The following is a 19,892-nucleotide window of genomic DNA, read 5'->3' as shown; positions in this document are numbered from 1 at the left end:
TCCCTCCTCAGTGTGAAAGCATGCAGTACGCAGTATGCTTGCTAGTTTTCAGAGTTTCTCTCTAAAGCCAAAAGCCTTCAGGCTCAGCGTAAATCTGGATCTAGCAAGAAACCGAAGCTGAAATTCTCCAAGGCAGTTACCTGTGCTGCCACTTCTGCTGCTGGGCTCGGACAAAGTCCTTTTCTCTTCCTGCTACAGCTTTTGAGGTCTCCCCCTGGTTTTCTTCTCCTCCGCAGATTGCCCTCACGGGATACCGGGGGTTTCTGTTCGTGCCTCTATTCCCCGTTCAAAGAGAGAGGTTTCCGACTTGCTGTGCCAGACATAAACAAAAAAGTGAACGTTTCAGCCATGATAAGGAACAGAAGTGTAGCTGGTCATGCAACTTTTTGGATAGAAACCCCCAAACCTTCTCTCATTATACCCTTCATCATTTCCAGCTGTTTTCTGACCACGCTCACCCCAACTCACCTGTGGGCAGGATGGTCCACTTTTCCAACCCATTTTAACTGAAAACATCACACACAGAATAAAGAGGTGGAGGAGAAACCTTTCAAAATACTGGCTTCCTTCCTTGCCTCATTGGAAAACAGGAGCAGTGCGGGTGTGCCTCTACAAGGCAATCTGCATTTTAGAAATTCCCATGATTATCTTCTTCTGCATGATAGCAAGAGCTTCTCGGGGAGCACATTAACTCCTGTGCAAGTAGCGTTTGCCGTACAGCTCTCTGGCTTTTTTGAATTACAGTGTTTTGGGAGGAGCCCTGTTAAAAGCTAACTTTATATCCATCACAAAGTTTCCCTTAGATGCAGACCGAGCATAGCAAGCAGCGATGGTTTTCATTTTATGCTTTAGGAATTTCTACAGGTTTAGCAGTTTTAATACAGACGTTAAGCTGTTCGTTTTTTTTTTTTTTTTTTTTTTTAGCTGCGATACTGTCTTTAAATCTCCTGAATATGCACTATTTGACCTACTGAGCTCAATAATTTAATGGTGTAAGCCCTCAAATATGAAGTCAACAGACAGTTTAGATGAAGCATCAATGGTGTGCAGGCAACAAGCTGACATAAATCCTAAAGAATTTAGCTTTTAAAAAAACCCCTTAATTCCTTCTTTACTTCAATTTTCTTCCAGGGCTCTCTGAAAGATCTCTTTTGAACCTTTTCACAGCTTTATATGACTCTTTAAGCTATGTCAGCAGGATGAGCAGCAGCTTATAGGTATAGCAATGAAATTATAAGCAAACATATGTAAAAACACAGTGTCAGAACACTTCCTAAAATGGACTTTTCAGAAAATCAATACATTTCCGCTAATGTAGATCACCCAGCATCATCAGTGAAAGAATTTTATTGAAACAACTATAGGAAAAGAATCAAACCTAACCACCAACATCAAAAGCAATTATATTCATTACGAACCCGTAGGACCTCTTTAAATGACATAGCATTTCACGACCAGCTGTGCAACTCCATGGAGACAAATCTGGATCTCAGCTCCGTCTTTATGCAGTTCCATCTTTGTATACTCAAAATAAAATTAAAAAAAAGTAATTCTCGGAAATTCAAGGGATTTTTGTTTTACCCAGACTATAAGTGGCATTGTGGGCGTTTGATTATCCTAAAAACATCCTCAACGTTGCGTAACCACTGAGAGCTGCTGCAGGTTCTCACAACTGTAGATCCGGAGGACACTGTGGTTTGAAAATGTTCCTGCACATAAAATTTCATAGCAAACATCCAACCTTCCACATTATCTTAACCTGAGGTGGAAACACTGATGAATCAACATTTTCTTAATTAACTTTATTTTAATCCTGGTATTACACTCATCCTTGAGGAAAAGAAATCTTTTTTCCCTGACTTCAGCAGCAGCAGAATGGGAGCACCTATTGGTGTTTTTAATGAAGTTGAGAGATACTGATTGCATTTTTCAAGTAAAGAATTAAGGTCTCCCTTTAAAAACAAGTATTACAGATTAGTATTCGTTCTTTCTGAGGCATACAGCTTTCTACAATGAAACTTAATGAAGTAGGCTGTAATGTATTTCCTGTAATATATTTCAATAAAAGAAAATATAAGCCAGTAAAGTTGCTCATGTAAGCATTCAGGATTTAAGGAATTAAACAACGAATGCATGAAGTTATTAACCTTCTTGGAGAATTAAAATGTGTCACTATGTGATGAATCAAAAGCAGCAGTCATTTCAAGTTTGAAGGATTGATTTTATACATGCAACCGAAACACAATTAAAACAACATGCAATTGTGTTGCGTCTACAGAAAATTTGGCCATTAGACCATTAGAACACCTTTGCAACAGCTTTTATTTGGTACATTCATACACCAGTTACCTCTTGGCAATGGCACAGACTCAGGAAGATTGTATTCTAGTACTTAGCCTCAAGGAACGGGATAGTCTAGTAAAATTAGCGATTTTTAGGTTTTATTTCTTTGCAATATTCTGCTGTACTGGGAACACTAAGAAGATCAGCATGACTAAGTAAAATTTCACTCCTGCACGGCTTATTGCAAGAGCAACAAAAAAACCTTGATACCAGACGAATCTATGTACAGGTTATCTGCATATGTCAGGTATTTAACGGTAAATTTTATAATAGGAAAGGCTTAGAAAATTTATAACATTTTCTCTCTGAGACAGGTCACAAGAATGTTCTCTGTTTAAACCAGCTGGAACACTGATACCATGAGATTAATTATAACATAGAAAGGATAAAAGAATTACCATATTTAAAAAAACAAAACAAAACAAAACCCAAATAGCAGAAATGAGAACAATGAGAGGTATTTTTTCAACTCACTGAAGTGTCCTACTACTTAAGGTAGCCCTTCCTGGTGCCCTTTTGCGTGTCACAGATTTTGTGTGTCCCCATCAATTCATTTTCCATTGGTATCATGCTTATCTTATTAGTACCGATCTGTCATTGTCAATTAGGAACTCAGGAGATCTTCAGGTTCTCTTAAAGTGGTCACTTGGCCATCAGATAATATCAAAACACCGTTACCATACCATTTAACAGTTTTGGTTTTTTTTAGCATTTACTGATTTGTTCAGCTCCTGAGTCTTCTAGACGTTTAGGAATATAACATGTTCATTATATCACTAATGATATCATACGTTGCCTATGTAGTACCCACACAATTAATTATAAGACCACATGCAGACACCATTTTTGCTATCTGCGTGGAGCTGACTAAGAGCTCCTATACAAATGATTATCAAACAACATGTTAAAAAAATGTGCAACTGCTCACTGGCTGTATTCAAACAACAGCTCGTTTGCAGCTTCTTAGTAATTGAAACATAACAAGCTGACTTTTAAAATAAAGTTCAGGTTTGCCTCTTGATGAAAGATATCTCTGAATGACTAATTTAGAATTTTTTCAACTCATTCTACTGAACACAAGATAGATGCATCTGAACAGCAGAAAACCTGGGCATCATCTAGAGTTTAATGAGTGCCTCTCTGTCCCTAATGCCTGTGAGAACTCTGTCAGGGATGGAGATAAATTATTATTTTGAACCAGCCCTGAGTTCTCACTACTGTTGTGTCCTGTCTCTCAGAGGACCCTGTAATGTATGCTTAAAAGGATGCACGAAAGGACTCGGTGAAGAAGCTTCCTTCTTCATCCCACCAGTGCTGCCGTCATTTTTTTTCTCTGCTAACAGCAGGGAGAGCTGCCACTATAAAGCTCCCGTGATTATAGTCGCTTTCTAAAATGGCAATTTCCTTATCAAGAAATCACTCCCTCTTTATAAAACCCCTTTATTATTTCTGAGGAACAAAATTGTGCTCTGGAAGGATTACCCAAACACATCAGGGGACTGTGGTGAAAGGAACTTACACATTACTTTTGATCCATCTACTCTGTGAGCAGTAACCAACACTGTACTCTTCTGAAACAGGTCATTGGAGAAAAAAAAAAAACAACCACAAAATCCAAACAAACAAGAAAAACCACCTTACATGGAAGAAAATCTCTCAGCTGGTCATTGTACCCCTCACCTGTCTGCTGAGACTTCTGTATCAGTTTTCATGTGGGAACAAAAGGAGGCGGACATGAAGAAAAATGTTTTTTTTTAAGGCGAAGGGTTTCACAGGAGACCTGAATGTGGTGGGGGAATCCAAAGTATGTATTAAAATACAAGTCAGTACACAGAGGGTGTACATTGATTCTCCCTTTTTGGTTTGTTTTCTTTCTGCTTCCCCTAAATCCATAAAATAATTTCTTTCTTCAACTCTTCCTCTTTCTCACTTGGCACTTCCACCCTGTAAGCCAACTCCTTTATTTTCATATGCTTTTCCTGCCTGTCTTCTCGCTTTCTCCCCTATCTCTGTTCCCTTTCACACTGAATCCAGAAATGGACATTGCACGAGTAACAGTTAAGCATCTGCAGACTCGTACCCAGTGCCATCTCTGGTCACTGTCCAGCAGACATTTAAAGCGTAGTTTACTTCTTAGCAATAACTGGATTCAGGCCAGCACACCTTGCCCATTGCCATTACTGAGATTCCCTGTGGTCTCTAGCTAGCTAATTTTTTTCATTAGCTCAAAAGACAATTGCTAACTCCCTGCGGTTAGGAAGCAACTTTCTTTATGGGTAAATTATTCCAAGTTGTCCAATGCAAGCATAATTAAAACGGAATGGTTGCTGCCATGTTAACCACAGACAAGCTGGTCAAATACTAGAATGAAGCAATTTCATTCTCCCATTTCCTAATTTCATTTTTATTCCGATGAAACATGTCTGACGGGAGTGGATGATACATGTAGGTTTATACCAAATCTATAACTGAGTATACCAAAGCTATAATTTTCCTTGAGGAATGTGACAACGGCACAGACCAATCTACTGATGCAAACAAGCCTGGCCGTGGTACCACCCACGGAGGCACGACAGAGCTTTTACCTTGGTGTGAGGTCTTGGAAACTTGTCGCTGGTGAAAAGGAGTAAGGGTGCTGGACTTTCAATATGAGATAGACAGAAAGATTTGACTGTTAATTCACAGAGCAGCGTGCTGTCATCCCAAACAGCCTCTTTTCACATCTGCCTTCTTTTTCTAAAGCCTTTTTGCTTTCCTGTTTACTTCCTCGCCACTATTTCTGAACTTTTCTGCTTTTAACCCTTTTCCTTAAAGAGTGATAGCTCGATTCTGTCGTACATTTCTATCACAAACTTTGTGATGTAAATACTGTGACCTTCTCATGCAGTTTTTCTTACCTTGATCTCCGATGTCACTTGCAAAGCAACTCTAATGAGAGAATAATGCAAAAGTAAAGATAATTTTTAATAAGTCAGCTGGGAATCTCAGCACAGAGCTGTGCACACCTCACGACACTAGTTATACGTTGCTGCCATGTTAACCACAGACAAGCTGGTCAAATACTAGAATGAAGCAATTTCATTCTCCCATTTCCTAATTTCATTTTTATTCCGATGAAACATGTCTGACGGGAGTGGATGATACATGTAGGTTTATACCAAATCTATAACTGAGTATACCAAAGCTATAATTTTCCTTGAGGAATGTGACAACGGCACAGACCAATCTACTGATGCAAACAAGCCTGGCCGTGATACCACCCACGGAGGCACGACAGAGCTTTTACCTTGGTGTGAGGTCTTGGAAACTTGTTGCTGGTGAAAAGGAGTAAGGGTGCTGGACTTTCAATATGAGGTAGACAGATTTGACTGTTAATTCACAGAGCAGCGTGCTGTCATCCCAAACAGCCTCTTTTCACATCTGCCTTCTTTTTCTAAAGCCTTTTTGCTTTCCTGTTTACTTCCTCGCCACTATTTCTGAACTTTTCTGCTTTTAACCCTTTTCCTTAAAGAGTGATAGCTCGATTCTGTCGTACATTTCTATCACAAACTTTGTGATGTAAATACTGTGACCTTCTCATGCAGTTTTTCTTACCTTGATCTCCGATGTCACTTGCAAAGCAACTCTAATGAGAGAATAATGCAAAAGTAAAGATAATTTTTAATAAGTCAGCTGGGAATCTCAGCACAGAGCTGTGCACACCTCACGACACTAGTTATACTATTGTCCTCCAGGCACTTATAAATTTGCACGAGCTCCAGCCCTCCAAAATGCCTTACAGAGCCTGTGAGAAACACCTTTCGGCAGACACAGGGACAGAAGGATGCATCAGCCCCATTGTTCCTCGAGCCAGCAGATGCGGTGATGCAGAGCACCCACGTGCCGGCACGGGTGCCTGTTGCAGCCTGTACAGCAAGCAGCTGGAGGAGCGATTCAATCGGCACAGTTATTTATAGTTTGAAACACAAGTGAAGTGTTTCACTTTCCTCTGAAGCCACCAGGGACACTCAAATCCTGTCTAAACATCTAGCTCTCTTCTCTGCTGTTACTATTTTGAGGGCTGTATTATCTTTCACATAAATCTGCGTGGAAGCAAAACCTCCCATATCTGCTACTTCAGCTCAGCCCAGATTAGGTCACTTTCATATTTATATATTCTCACATTTTTGTGAAGGAAAGCTAGAGAATGAGGACAGTAGATGTGTCTGTTTATCGTTGAAATACACGTGCAGGTGGCCAGAGACAATTCAGGGCTTCTCTTCCCTGAGGAGGAGGACACAGTCCATCTTGCACCGCTTGACATCTCATGGATCTTACTGAGAAGCCTCATCAACACACGATTTCAGAGATGACACAACTCCCTACCAATGAGTTGACAGCACCAGGAGAGAATCAGGATTTGGGACACCAGAATATGTCAGTGACAGCCTTCCCAAATTTCTCTGTTTCAATCCTGAGAGGCCAAGCTTTAGGAGTGTTAACGTGCATCCATGAAGCACAATGCTGCAAAGTGAGGTAGCTGCTCTAGTAGAGGTCTCAAAAACTTTATATTTGTGTTAGCACAGCTTTATATCCAATTTTATTAGTTCTGCCTTTTAACAAATCTACCTAGCTCAAGTCGAAACGTTTGTACTAAATCTACCTCTGAGGCCCTTCCTCTCTCTATTAGATGGAGAGAGGAAGAATTACAAATTATAAATATAAATCTGCAATAATATCAACACAAATCTGTTGGTGAGATGGTAGTGTTGGCCTGTACATAAGGACATGGGGTTTGTATGCAACACCTCAGGGATGGCAACAGTGAACAGCAGAGTAAAGGGCGATTTAAACTGCTCTACTAAAAATTTGCCTGATGCCAAGGTGACAAAGGGCTGGTGAAACAAATACTTAACTCCTGAACAGATGTTCTCAGAATAGGATGTTCTGCAGCACATGAGGAAAACTCATGTCCCCTGTTGAACAGGACTGGGTTCTGCTTAAGAGTCAGATGTATCTGAGCCAACAAAGAATAAAAGGCACCCCAGGCTCGTAGTCTGGCATTAGGCCTGAGAAAACAGGTTTTACATGAAACTGAGAAAATAAGGATGGAAAATAAGTACAGAAAATCTTTTCCTAGCATAGAGCATAGTGAAATAATGCATATTTTGCAAGTACACACCATCGTTTGTTTCTTAACTTTCACCGGGTACTCTTGCCCATGGTTAGCTACAGCTATAAACAAAATCCATGGGGAGGAAAAAGTATAAAGAAAGGAAAGATAAATTGAATTTTTTGTCCCCCCAAATCACACACCTTCAATTGGAAGGAAAGATTTTAGCATACCTGCACACTGCTAATAGCAAGCTCTTTCGCTGCCCGATCAAGCGGCAGTGTAGTTCGTATCCCCCATGCCCGACATCTCCGCCTTGTAGGGCAGGAATAGGGTAAGGTAGCTACCTGGAAATCACACACTGAGGTCACCTTCCATTCAGCAGCTATTTTCACACTCTATAAAGGAGGGCTCCTGGCTATCTAGGTGCAAACCCTCTTCCTGACTGAACACTAAGTGTACTTTAATTCCACTATTCCTATTCTCTGTATAGCAATATGTCATTCCTTATATACGTCAGGGATTTGGGCCAACACATACTTCAGGCTTTTGCCTGCAGTAACAGGTAATATACAAACCCAGCTCTTGGCCAAATCTTCCACAGTGAACAAATTTGACAGGGGAACCACTGATGCAGAATGAATGCAAATCAGGACGCCAGTTTATTTTCCAGTCAGTTCTGCACATAACTAGAATCTAATGCAGTTATGGTAAATATTCAAAATCTTGATGTAAGGGTGAAACATATGTAAATTGCCATTGTGATTTTTTTAAAGTAAACTAGAATCCAGCAAATCCATCTCGTTTCATTATTCTCTGCAGCAGAGAAGAAAATTCAGTTACCAAGAGCAAATTAAAAATAATAACACTAGCAACACATATTTCACAAATGCATTCTGCTTCTTAAAAAATAAGGTCCCTGGACGCTACAGAAGTCAATAAATTATTGCACAGGCTCTATGCAAAGTATCTCCGCAAAAAGTAGATTATCTGCTGACATGTAAAAAAATGAAACCGTGCCACTTCAAATCTGAGTACACCGCTGTCAGTGTGTTCTACACTTTTAATGAAATTTTAGAAGCAATCATTGATGACTATGCAGTAGTCATGTCTTCTGCCAGAGCTGTCAGTTTACATAAACTCCTAGTGGGGAAGCCAATATTAATGGCTTAAGCTCCTCTGTACCCTGGAGCTACGTTTGGTTGTGAAGACGGGATAAGCAGGAACGCCAAGCTCTCTGCCCTGCTCCCCTGCCAGCTTGTGACGCACCTTTCAGAAGACTGCCATAAACAGACATGAGTGCGTGCCTGCCTCTTCCGTCAAGGTTTTTAAAAGCAAACTTGTTGACCAGCGAACGAAAGCTAAATGGCTGTCTAGCCAAAATTACACTATGCTGCTGAAGGCATTTTTAATAGAGGAATTGCTGAGAGCTCACTTTTCTTTTTTTATACGCACTTGCATATCGAGTCAAGTGACAACACAATTTACGCATTCAAATGGAAATACAGAACATGTACTAAATAAAGCCGTATTAAGGCTTTACCAAATCACGGTTGGTTTTGTGCATCATTTACTCTAACCAGTTTTTAGACAAAAAATTATGCAGCTGGATACAGGAGAAGACCAAAAGCACAAGTTTGCTCCCAGAGAATTTCATAGAAGCAGTACAAAATATTTTATGCTAAGATGAGCTAGTAGCCATTTGGTTCCGGAAAAAAAAAGCCAAGGTTGTTTAACCGAGAGACATGAATTTAGAATCCTCTCAAATGTTGGTTGTTTTTGTTTTGTTTTTTAAATTTCATGGCACTTTATCAGCAACTCAGTATTTTGTTAGAGAAAAAGAGGTGATGTCTAGAAATGTAAATCATTCCGAAAGCATAGCGAGGACAATACAGTGTAGCTCCTGAGCCTTTTCTTGCAGAAAAAAAAACCCCTGTTTTTCTGTATAACCCTGTTACAATGAAAACAAAAACAGAATTATGAAACTCTCACTAACATATGCACCTACAGAGCCACTGCCTTTGTCTGATGCAGTTTTCTGCATTACCCTCACTTCACTCTTCCTCAGTTCTTGTACAAAACCTGCAGAAGCCAAGACAAAGATTCTCAGTAGTCCCACTGGTGCCCCTCAGGCTTCTAACGTTATCATTTGATTTAGGATCCTACATGGTACACTATTAAACAATGCAAATTATTAACAGTTAACATCCAAGAAACCAGAAAATTACTCTGATAACTGATATTGTTAAATATGTAGAACAAATAACAACACTCACCTTTTTTAGCAGCGTGTTTATCAGAAGCAGAATATCCATCATGGCAGAAAGGAGCTGCTTTGTTTTGAGAAGTAGTACCCAAGTACAATATTTGTGACCATTGCCTTGTGGACTACAGGTAAGCCTCCTTGTTTGTATAGCAAACTTCATCTGCTTTCAATAGTCATAAATTGAAAGGTTACAGGGTTTAAACCATTTCCCAGTTATGATATGTCTACCAGGCAGCAACAGCTGGGCAATAAACTTTTAGCCATAAATGTTTCTGAAAGCGGTAAGTTCATGGCCAAAGCCATAACTACGGTAACATCAATTGATGTCCAAAATGCAATCCAGCTGCATAGTTCCCTTTAACACGAAACGATATCTTACATTGCAAGGTACTTACCAGCAGCCTCCAGGTTAAATAAGACGGGTTAAGGTCAGGTGGGATGGCTCTGAAAGGCTTCGTTGAGTCAACCTGAGATTTGTGGCCTCCTCTGAGCTTCCAGCGTTCCCTGATTTCATCCCCATTCTATCGAACGCTCTCAATATCACTTTAGACTGGATATTGAAATCACTTAGCAGCAATAAAAAAGAGGAGCGCTGCAGAATTGAATCCCATTTTGCTCAGCACACATCTCTAAACTATTACCAGTGTGAAATGAAATCTAATGACTCCCTTAGCAATCCCATCTTCTTTGTCCTTTTGTTTTTTCAGGAGCGTTATGATACACTAAAGCCATTTGGACACACAATAGTACACGGGTTGTACCACAGATTTCAAGAAGAGATTTCCAAATTTATGTAGCCATTGCATCAGGTTGCTTTTCAGCCATCACACACTCACAGAGAAATACATTAACAAAGGTAGAAAGAGGCAGTGCAAACATCTTAGATAAAAGACAAACTTACATAAAACGATTAGAAAACGGAGAATGGTGAAGTTACCTTAGTAAAATATTTTTATCTTATCTAATCTTCAGAGCACTCATACTAGTCTGACTTTATGGGAAGAAAGACAAAACCCTTTGCTATCATTTCACGAGTATTATTAGTATTATTATTTCATACGATATTAAAACAAAGTAACCTTCTCTTAGGCTGAGTATATAAGCCCAACCTACCATCTCCCTTTCTGTTGCTAGGAGTTTACGTTCTCTTTCCCCATCAGATTCTTAATTACTGAAATTTGATTTACAGATAAGATGCCAATAACAAAGCTACGGTTACCTGTGACCCATTTCCTTTTCTTTTCCTTGTGTTAAGTTTCATGGTACTAGAAAATGGAAAATGTGACTGAATCTCTGCAGTTTCATCTAATGCCCTCTTTGGGGACGTGAGCTCTATGATGGTACAAACACTGTACAGAAAATGCGACCAGCTGAAATCCAAATGCCTTGACTTTCATGGGGAAAACAGGGCAACTGCTATGGGCCTGTGCTATCTGAGACGCATCTTCTTAGTACTGCTAAATGCTCCCTGATTTTCATAGTCTTGTTTTTCTGTTGTTCATGATGCCCCCTCCTTCTCTCCAACCACATCTTCTCTTCCATGGCATTGGAAGTTTTGCTGAAATAATGTACAAGGCAGATGACTGATCTGCAGACCAACTAAGTGATGAATTTGCAGGGCAAGTGAGGATATAACATGCCCCAAGGAGGAGTTTTGGGGGAGGATTACTGTGTTGTCAATTATTGAGAACAGATGTAGCTTATAGAGCTTGGGCGGAAAGCTCATCTGATTGCTCTTGGCCAAGTTTAGATGATGGCTAGTCAACAAAATGCGATGCCCAAGAGACTGTGAAACTAAACCTTCCGGAAACATGTCCAAAGAATAAACCAAGTGTAAGGCAATACTGTACTAATAAATCAAGTGAGCCTCTTAACAGTAACAGAGTCAGATATGCGTATAACGATTCTGTTTAAACCATCTGAGGAGCTTGTCAAAGCTGTTCTATCAAAATAATATACATAATTACTTCTATTAAATACAAAGAGATAGTCAGCTTCTAGTTTTCCTCAAATTTAATAAATGCTATTACTTTTTGTATTAATGAAGATAGCAGTCTCTTTAGATAGCTGCATGTTATAGTGTCTTCCTGGACAGCATTTTTAACTCCTTACTATTATTTCTGGAGTGCACTAGTTCCAAAAATGTCATGAAGACAGGATCTGGCATGGTGAGTCCTTGATGCAGCTTATCAGAATTACAGGCTGACTGGTTATAAAGTAAAAACTCCTAAATAAAAATAAAACAGTCTTGGAAGGGAAGCTTGCTAAATATCTGCACCGGTAGTCTTGGGCAGTCAATAGGAAGTATACAAAATTAGCAAAATACAAGCTAAAGATGAATGCTATTTAAAATATGTATCTACTCTACAGAATACAACAGAGTGAATTTATTGCCTATTACAAGGTAATTAACTGTTTCATGGTAGGATCAGTATGAAGGTTTTCTCCATATGACTTTCAAACAGAATATCTCAGTCAGTGCTAGACCAGAATATGAAGCTATTGCTTGCATTAAATAGCATCTTATGGTGTGGAGTAAGATAACATTTGGCATGAATAAAATTATCACAATTTGTCCTTTCATTCATGTTCGAAGTTCAGCAGAAACCTACTGGAAATTGTACTTTCACCATTTTATTTTTCATCTCTAAAATATAATTGCTGCTTAAATGAAAGCACTCAACTCGGTTGCCCAAACATATTTTGGACGTGGAAAATGGATAACTTCAAAACTGTGTATTCAGTTTCTGCCACTTTTACAATCAACTGGCATAAGGGATGATTTAAGCAAAGAGAAGATATACAGCAATGTAGGAAATTGAACATAGTGGCCAATTTGAGACTGAACATCCAGAATCACTAGCAGTCAGGAGTAAAGCTGAGTTCCACAAGGCGGAATTCCTAGCTAAAAACCTGGGGAAGTAACAGCCTACACCACATACATCCTCTTGTAGAGGCACCCATCTCAGGCATGGGAGCCCTTTCTCTGCCCATTTTTCAGCCTGGACTTCGCCTTCGATTGTCCATATCCCAGGTGACAATGGAGTTTTTCTCTTTCCAGAGACGGCTTCCCTCTTCCCGTTATTTTCTTTAAACAAACAAGAAAGTAAAAAAAAAAAAAGAAAACAAGTACCAGAAAAAGAAAAAGAGTTCTTGTTTTCTAGCCCCAGCATAGATTGCAGGATGTAAAGTAAATGTTTGTTCTTACATTTCCCTGATTAGACTTGAATTCCTAGTATTAATAACCACTGCAATTTGTAGTTAGTTCCCTGGAAGGAAATTTCACACAAAAGTCGTTCATCTTTCTTTAGTTCTTCTGTTTCCATAGACACTGGAAACAGAGCAATAAAAGCTCTCAGGATTCCTTGGGTGATGAACAGATGGGTGGAAGGATAGGTAGAAGAGTGCCTTTCTGAAGTGCAGGTGTAGGGTTTGTATCTACACCAGTTTTCTCCCTTCTCCTGGGCCATGTTTCCAGGAGACGGATGTTCTAGGTTAATGTATGTTTTTTTTTCCTTTTATTGGCACATATATATCTGGGTGAAAACCTCTTGTTGCCTTTTATATGAGCAATAATACCCCCACTGCAAAGGTGAAAAGCTCTTTAAATGGAAAAATATTGTTTCACCAGGTACAAAAGGTTACCCCAGCACTAAAAGCAATGGTTATTGATGCTTCCCCCCAGTCAAGGTTCTTGCTATTTATGTCTCTAAGTCGAGGTATATGGTAGACAAGCATTTTATATCATTTACAGGTTACATAAGTTATAACAGCATCCTGATGTCAAAATTAAATTGCATTTCATAAGACATTGCCTCTTAAAGTACCTTTTACACATAAATGTAAAGCAAGACTATTAGCATGGCTGTTAGACCATAATAAAGAACGTTCATGATTCGTCTCTTAATTATGCTTTTTCACTATCATACTGTGGCAGTACAATTCCCTTTTCAACCACAAACCATGTTCATGACATACATATAAAGCAATAAAATTGACACAGATAAGAGCAATGGGTCACATTATTCTGTATGATTGAATCAGAAGACAGTGCAACTGCAGAGAATTTGTAATTCAGTGAGTCTCTTTCAGAAGATTTTGGAAGATCCCATTGCCGCAGATAAACCAAACAGCAACAGACTATACAACTGCAGTTTAGTACATGTGCCTTTTCATGCAATTAATCTCATACAGCAAAAAAAGCATCATGTCTTGGATTAATGATAATATTGGGTGGGTCACCATTAGCCACCTGCTGCTGATACAAATCGTAACAAAGGACACAGCATAGCACGGAAGGACCCACGTTACAGAAGAGTTTTGCACCTTAGAAGAAGTTGAGGATCTAAAAGCCTATCTTAGAAACCCTCCCGACCCCAGAAGCACATCCAGTTGTATTTCGTTAGATGGCGGAATGATGTACATGGAAGTGTCTCTAGCTCTGGAGAAGGGCAGAAATCTTCCTAAAGAAAGATTGAACTGGGCAGCACAAGGCGCTTGTCTGAGGAAGGTGGCCATGAAAAAGCTTTAACCTTGGAATGTTAACAAGAAAACTTGCAAACATAATAAAGAAGATAGTTGTTGGGGTTTCCCCTCCCCCCTAAATAGCTCTTTAACCTTTAGTTAGAAACTCTGTAGCCCTGATGGTGAGAAAATGGGAATTTCTGTAACAGTCACCCAACTAGGACCCATGAGCCTAACACAAAGGGAATTTTTATAGAGCTTCTCCAATATGGGTTGCAGTCTGGTTAGATGAGATGGAATGGAGCCTCAGTTTCTAAAGAAGTTCAGCTTATTTTCAAGCGTGATTTTTCCTGAATAAAATAAGATCTAAAAGAGCAATCAAAAGTTAAAGATTCATGAGATACAAGCATTTAAAAAATAGAAATTTTGGCAAAGTGTAGCCATTGAACAGCTGTAAACACATTCAGCCTAGTCACAGTGTACATTTTATATGTCAGAATGTATTTCCTTATAATGATGAATTAACTGACAGTTCATTATGACTTCATACAATAACTAGTTACACTTCTACAAAAAGTCAATTTCTTTGGTTCAGCCTGTTCTTTATGCTACATGCATAGTAATTTTTGGTGCAACCTTGGTTTTTTTACCAAATCACATTGACATAAAGCTGTTGAAAAGGGGACAACAATCAAGATCTTAGTTTTATTGGCTGTGCTTTGTACTTACATGACAGGCATTTGTCTGCTTAGGTAAGAGAGAAGTGTTGATTGATTTCAGTAATATAAATACTTTTTCTTAGAAAAATGGGTCTTTTGGACCAGAGAATATTCTATTAAAGATAGAAATATGGAGAAAAAAATTAGAATTAAAATATATTACATGCTCTTGGAATTTTCTTTGTCCTATAGGTGTAATTACAGTGCAGTATTTTGTTCTGTATGCAAATGTTGACAACTTCACTTTTTTCTAATCTGAATAATTTCTTATCAATCTGAAGAAATAATATCCACATGGGAATTGGCTTAAAGCAGTGAAAGAAGCTTTTACCAGATGTTCTCCAAGAAAAGCTGATGTTTTGAATGTATTTGGGAGACAGGCACAGCACTGAACCAGGTATTTCGGCTACCACATGGTGCAGTCTACAGAGACAAGCCAGATGTTTAGCACTAGTTCTGAGACCCTAGTATCTATGGGGAATTTTGCTATTTATTTGGAAAACATTTTATTTTAAAAAAACCGAACACATCAGCAGCATATAGCTTGTTATAGCAAATGTACAACCTAAAGTTTTTGAGAACACCAGATTTTTTTGAAAGAAAGAGGGTTTTAAAAAGCACTCACACACTTCAGCTTTAAAAAGCACAGTCTTTACTGATCTAAAATAGGCTGGGCCACTGTAGCCCGATTATTTCTGAATAATAGCAGGTCATTATTAAAAAGAGAAGAATGATAACACAGGACATATCACAAAAGAGACTGCCAGATGTAAGCACCCGTAGGAATAATGTGTGGGGTCTTGCATGTTCAAGAATAACTCCCGCAGAATAAGATGAGGAACATGGGGTTGGACTTTTTATCCTCTTGTGCTTTTTTGTTCTGTGTGAAGACAATAGCACTGGATTTTTAAAGTGTGGACTTACTTTTCAGCAGGCTGAAGATACCTGCAGTTTTAAAAGGTCACTGGACTCGGTTGCTCATTAGTCTTCAGCCATCTTTTAAATAGACAAAAGCCAAATCACTGGCATTGTAAATTGGTCTACAATGTCATCAGCATATAAAGATAAAAGCTCTGACTCTGATACTGGTTGGCCACCATCCAGCAGTTACACTATTTCCAACGACACTAGAAAAAAACAATATTCTTTACAGACATACTACCTGCTGGTTTTTTCCTTTAGTCTAGAAACTTGCTACAATTTGCTATAAACCGTTAGCCTAGCCTACCTTGCATAAATGCCAGGGTGGGAGGGAAGCTCACAGAATTACCGCTGCCTTTGGTGTGCTGAATAGTGTAATATTTTCGTGGTCTGAAAAAAACAGTGAAAGGTGACATCCAGGATCTCTTCAGTTTCTGTTATTTACTCCTAACATATAGTTCCCCTCAGATAAGATAACATTTCTATTCCAGGCAGAACAAAAGTTTAAAAGTGATGACGTGAAGCCAGGGAACAACAACTGCAATACCACTTCCAAGTGCCAGGCTGCAAATAAAGCCATACCTGCAGACAATACAGGGCATTTGCGCAGGCTATAAATTAATACAGAATTTGAGCTACTTTTTGCAGATGAAACTGGCTGTAGTCTTCTCTTAAGGAGTCACATAAAGCCGGCTAACTGAGCCAGTCAAACCTACCCAGCTGAATATGCTTGGCGCAAGTGGGCGGTTCTTGCTGAACTCAAGCCGTGGCACCAGCCATCATTGAAAAAATAGAAAAAAATAGAAAACCTAAGAAAGGTTGGGGGCTGGGTTTTTTTGGAGGGGTGGGGAGTGGAAGAGAGAAGGAGGAACAGCTGCTTTGCTATTGGTTTATCATTGTGCTGTTATGACTACGAACTTATCTATACTGGATATCTATACGGTGCCTTTCAGTCCCCTGACAAACTTAACAGCTGTGGGGTTATTATGGCTAGCACACATTTCTCCACGAGAACTAGATACCACACCACTCTATTTTAAGTGTGATATAACGGAAAATGGGATCTCAAATGGCCTTTAGCTGTTAACCTCAGGAAGCAGCTTTAAAAATACTATATTTGTTATTGTAGTTGTTAATAGTTTCAAAAGGATGACTCCTAGGACTGCAAGAGCTCGTTGACTTCACATGCGTACACCCTTCTCTGAGGTCAAATGGGAATCGTTCATGAGCACACAGTTGAGAGAAGAATTACCTAATGAAGTGCTCTTGCCTGAGCACATCCAGCTCAGACAGCGCTTTCATGCGAACATAAAAAGGAACTTTTAATGTGAAAACCTGTTTTTGTTTGAAACTCGGAAATGTTTATAGGAAATTCTGCCTCTAGGCTCTGAGACACGCACACGCATAAATGCACAGAGCGTTGTTTGCATTTACATCATTGTGATCTCAAGGGGGAAAAGGTCTGAAAAACAAATCTGTTTTTACAAAAGGACGGAATGAAATTATCCAAGTTAGAACATCTTAGTAACAGTGACAGCCAAAGATACTTACCAAGGCAGACTTTGTCGAAATCCAATCTGTTGATAGGCTCTTCAAGAAACAAGATGCAAAAGTCAAAAGCATGCATTTCGAAGTCAATACTGCAGAACCCTGCATTGAACTTCACCAATTTAGTGATGAGAAAAGAGAGCATTAGATAGGGACATTTATTTTGGGAACTGGAGAGAATGGGTGATGGCGAAGTGATTATGTTATGGACAGTGTAATGTCCACAGGAGCTACTTCGATGATAAATTCACTTATCACCACATGGCAATTCCACAGCATATGAAGATATTAGATAAGAATTCCCCTGAGAATCTCAACTGACATTTCAGGTGTGACTCATTTGACTTAGTGAATTGTCAGACCATATCTTAGAACAAGGTAGACATAATTTTTTTAAAGTTTCATTAGACTTATGGAGTTTGTTTTTGTGTATAGTGCAAGCTCTCTCTTCTCTTCTCTTCTCTTCTCTTCTCTTCTCTTCTCTTCTCTTCTCTTCTTTTTTCTTTTCCCCTTTCCTTTCCTTTCCTTTCCTTTCCTTTCCTTTCCTTTCCTTTCCTTTCCTTTCCTTTCCTTTCCTTTCCTTTCCTTTCCTTTTCATAGGTGGTATTTCAACAGAATATCAATCACAGGTAAAAGTTAATTTCATTCATAAGAACCATTGACTGCTAAAAGTGCTTGCCTCTTACACGAAAGAGTTCCAAAACCTGAAATAACAGCTGGTATGACTATATTTTTGAGTCAACTAATTGGCTGAATTATTCTGAAGTGTGCACAAGAGGGAATGATGAACAAAGTCACTGACTCAAGAGGAGGAATGAGCAAGAAAAAGTTTGTAAGAAAAGGCAAGTGCAATGACAGATTTATGCTTTTTCTTTTGTTTTAGTCTGTGAAGTTGTTGGTAACATTGGGTGTTTGCAGCTTTTGCACCCATCTTGACCTGGCAAACCTTAGGGTCAATGCTCTGGTTCCTGTCGAGACGGGCCGAAGGGCAGAAAGGAGAGTGGCAGATGAAGAGCTGGGATGCAAAGAGGGGGACAAAGATGAACAAATGTGGTGTCGGGAGTCACCGAGGGACCCAGGTGGGGAGGTTCAGATGGGAAATGCTCGTGATGGGAACTTTGAGGGCCCACAGGATGTCTAGATCTGGGTGAGGGACCAAGCGAGTAACTGCTGATGGGGTATGGAGGCGTTGAGCAGCAAGAAGTCACATGGAAAGGGGAACAGAGCAGGACACTGGATCCAGAGCAGTAAGGCCAGACTGATTGGGTAAATAGGCTGGGATTGGGATTGACTACTGGAGATGAGGACCACTTAGTGCTGCCGCTTATTCCTGTAGCTCGGTGAAGGGGACAGAAGGACGTGGGTGACTGTTGCTGATGGTCTATATGCATGGCACTATAAAATGTCTTACAGTTTGCTCTTCAAAGGCCTAGTAAATTTCACACCATGTACGAAACAAGAATATGCCATAATCACAGATTGTCTGTGCGGGCTTTTTTCAGACACCTTATGTATTGCTATTGTCTCTGACTATACAACGATAGGCTGTTTTTCCAATATTACCTGTCTCATTCAGTGCTAGAACGGTCCTGTTCTGGTATTGCTGCCAGCTGGAAGGGGGTTGTCTATAAAACCCCAGTTCCACCTGCAGCAGGGGTTGGAAACTATATAGTGCATAGGAGAGGAAACAAGAAAGACAATCACACCTGCCCTGGAGAATAAGATTCATGCTCTGCAACAGATCTCTCACGTGATGCTAAAATACACATTATAGAAAGAAAAAAACACAGAAGACAACTATTTGTGTGTTTCTCATGCTCTGGGAGCCTGACTCCCAGTTTGACTGACAGATCACCAAAAATACATCCCAAGAGCATGGTGAACCCCTAAGATCTCCTATTCTGCCTTCCTGCATAACATGAGCCGCAGAATTTCACCCAGTCATTTCTGTATCCATACAGAACATGGTCTGATTGAACTAACAAAACCCAACATTTTTGATCGTATAACTGCCAGCCTTCACCTTGGAAGCGTAATCAGATTGGATTGCCTACCAATATTTAGAAAATTAGCTAGGAAAGATCCTGTTAAGCAATGCTTGCAAATTTAGATTTGTATTTCTGGAACTTTTTATTTCTTATTGAGGTCTTGAGAATATGTAAGATATGAACAGGCAAACGCGTTATCTTCTGCATCTTTTCCCTACTATGAAACAGGAAAAAAATAACAATAGCAACACTCCCACGAACTGTTACAAAATAGAAGATTCATACACGATTGTCTATGCTTAAACCACGAGGGAGCGAAATACAAAGACAAAAGAGGCATAAAGTCAGTATCATGATTAGATTAAAAAAAGGAAAGCAAATACTTCAAACCTGTCTGTTAAGCAATGCTGTTTGGGAATGCTTTCCTTGCTTTTCATATTGCTTCCCCATTGGGAGGAGGGTGGAATGCGTGTGTTGATTTTACTAAAATTTCCTTCTAAAAGGGCTGTTTAACTTTGAAGTAACACTGCAACACAAATAACCTCACTCAA

This window comes from Pygoscelis adeliae, unplaced genomic scaffold (assembly GCF_000699105.1).
Source record: "Pygoscelis adeliae isolate BGI_AS28 unplaced genomic scaffold, ASM69910v1 Scaffold31, whole genome shotgun sequence".
Lineage (NCBI taxonomy): Eukaryota > Metazoa > Chordata > Aves > Sphenisciformes > Spheniscidae > Pygoscelis > Pygoscelis adeliae.
Note: the sequence above shows the minus strand (reverse complement) of the source record.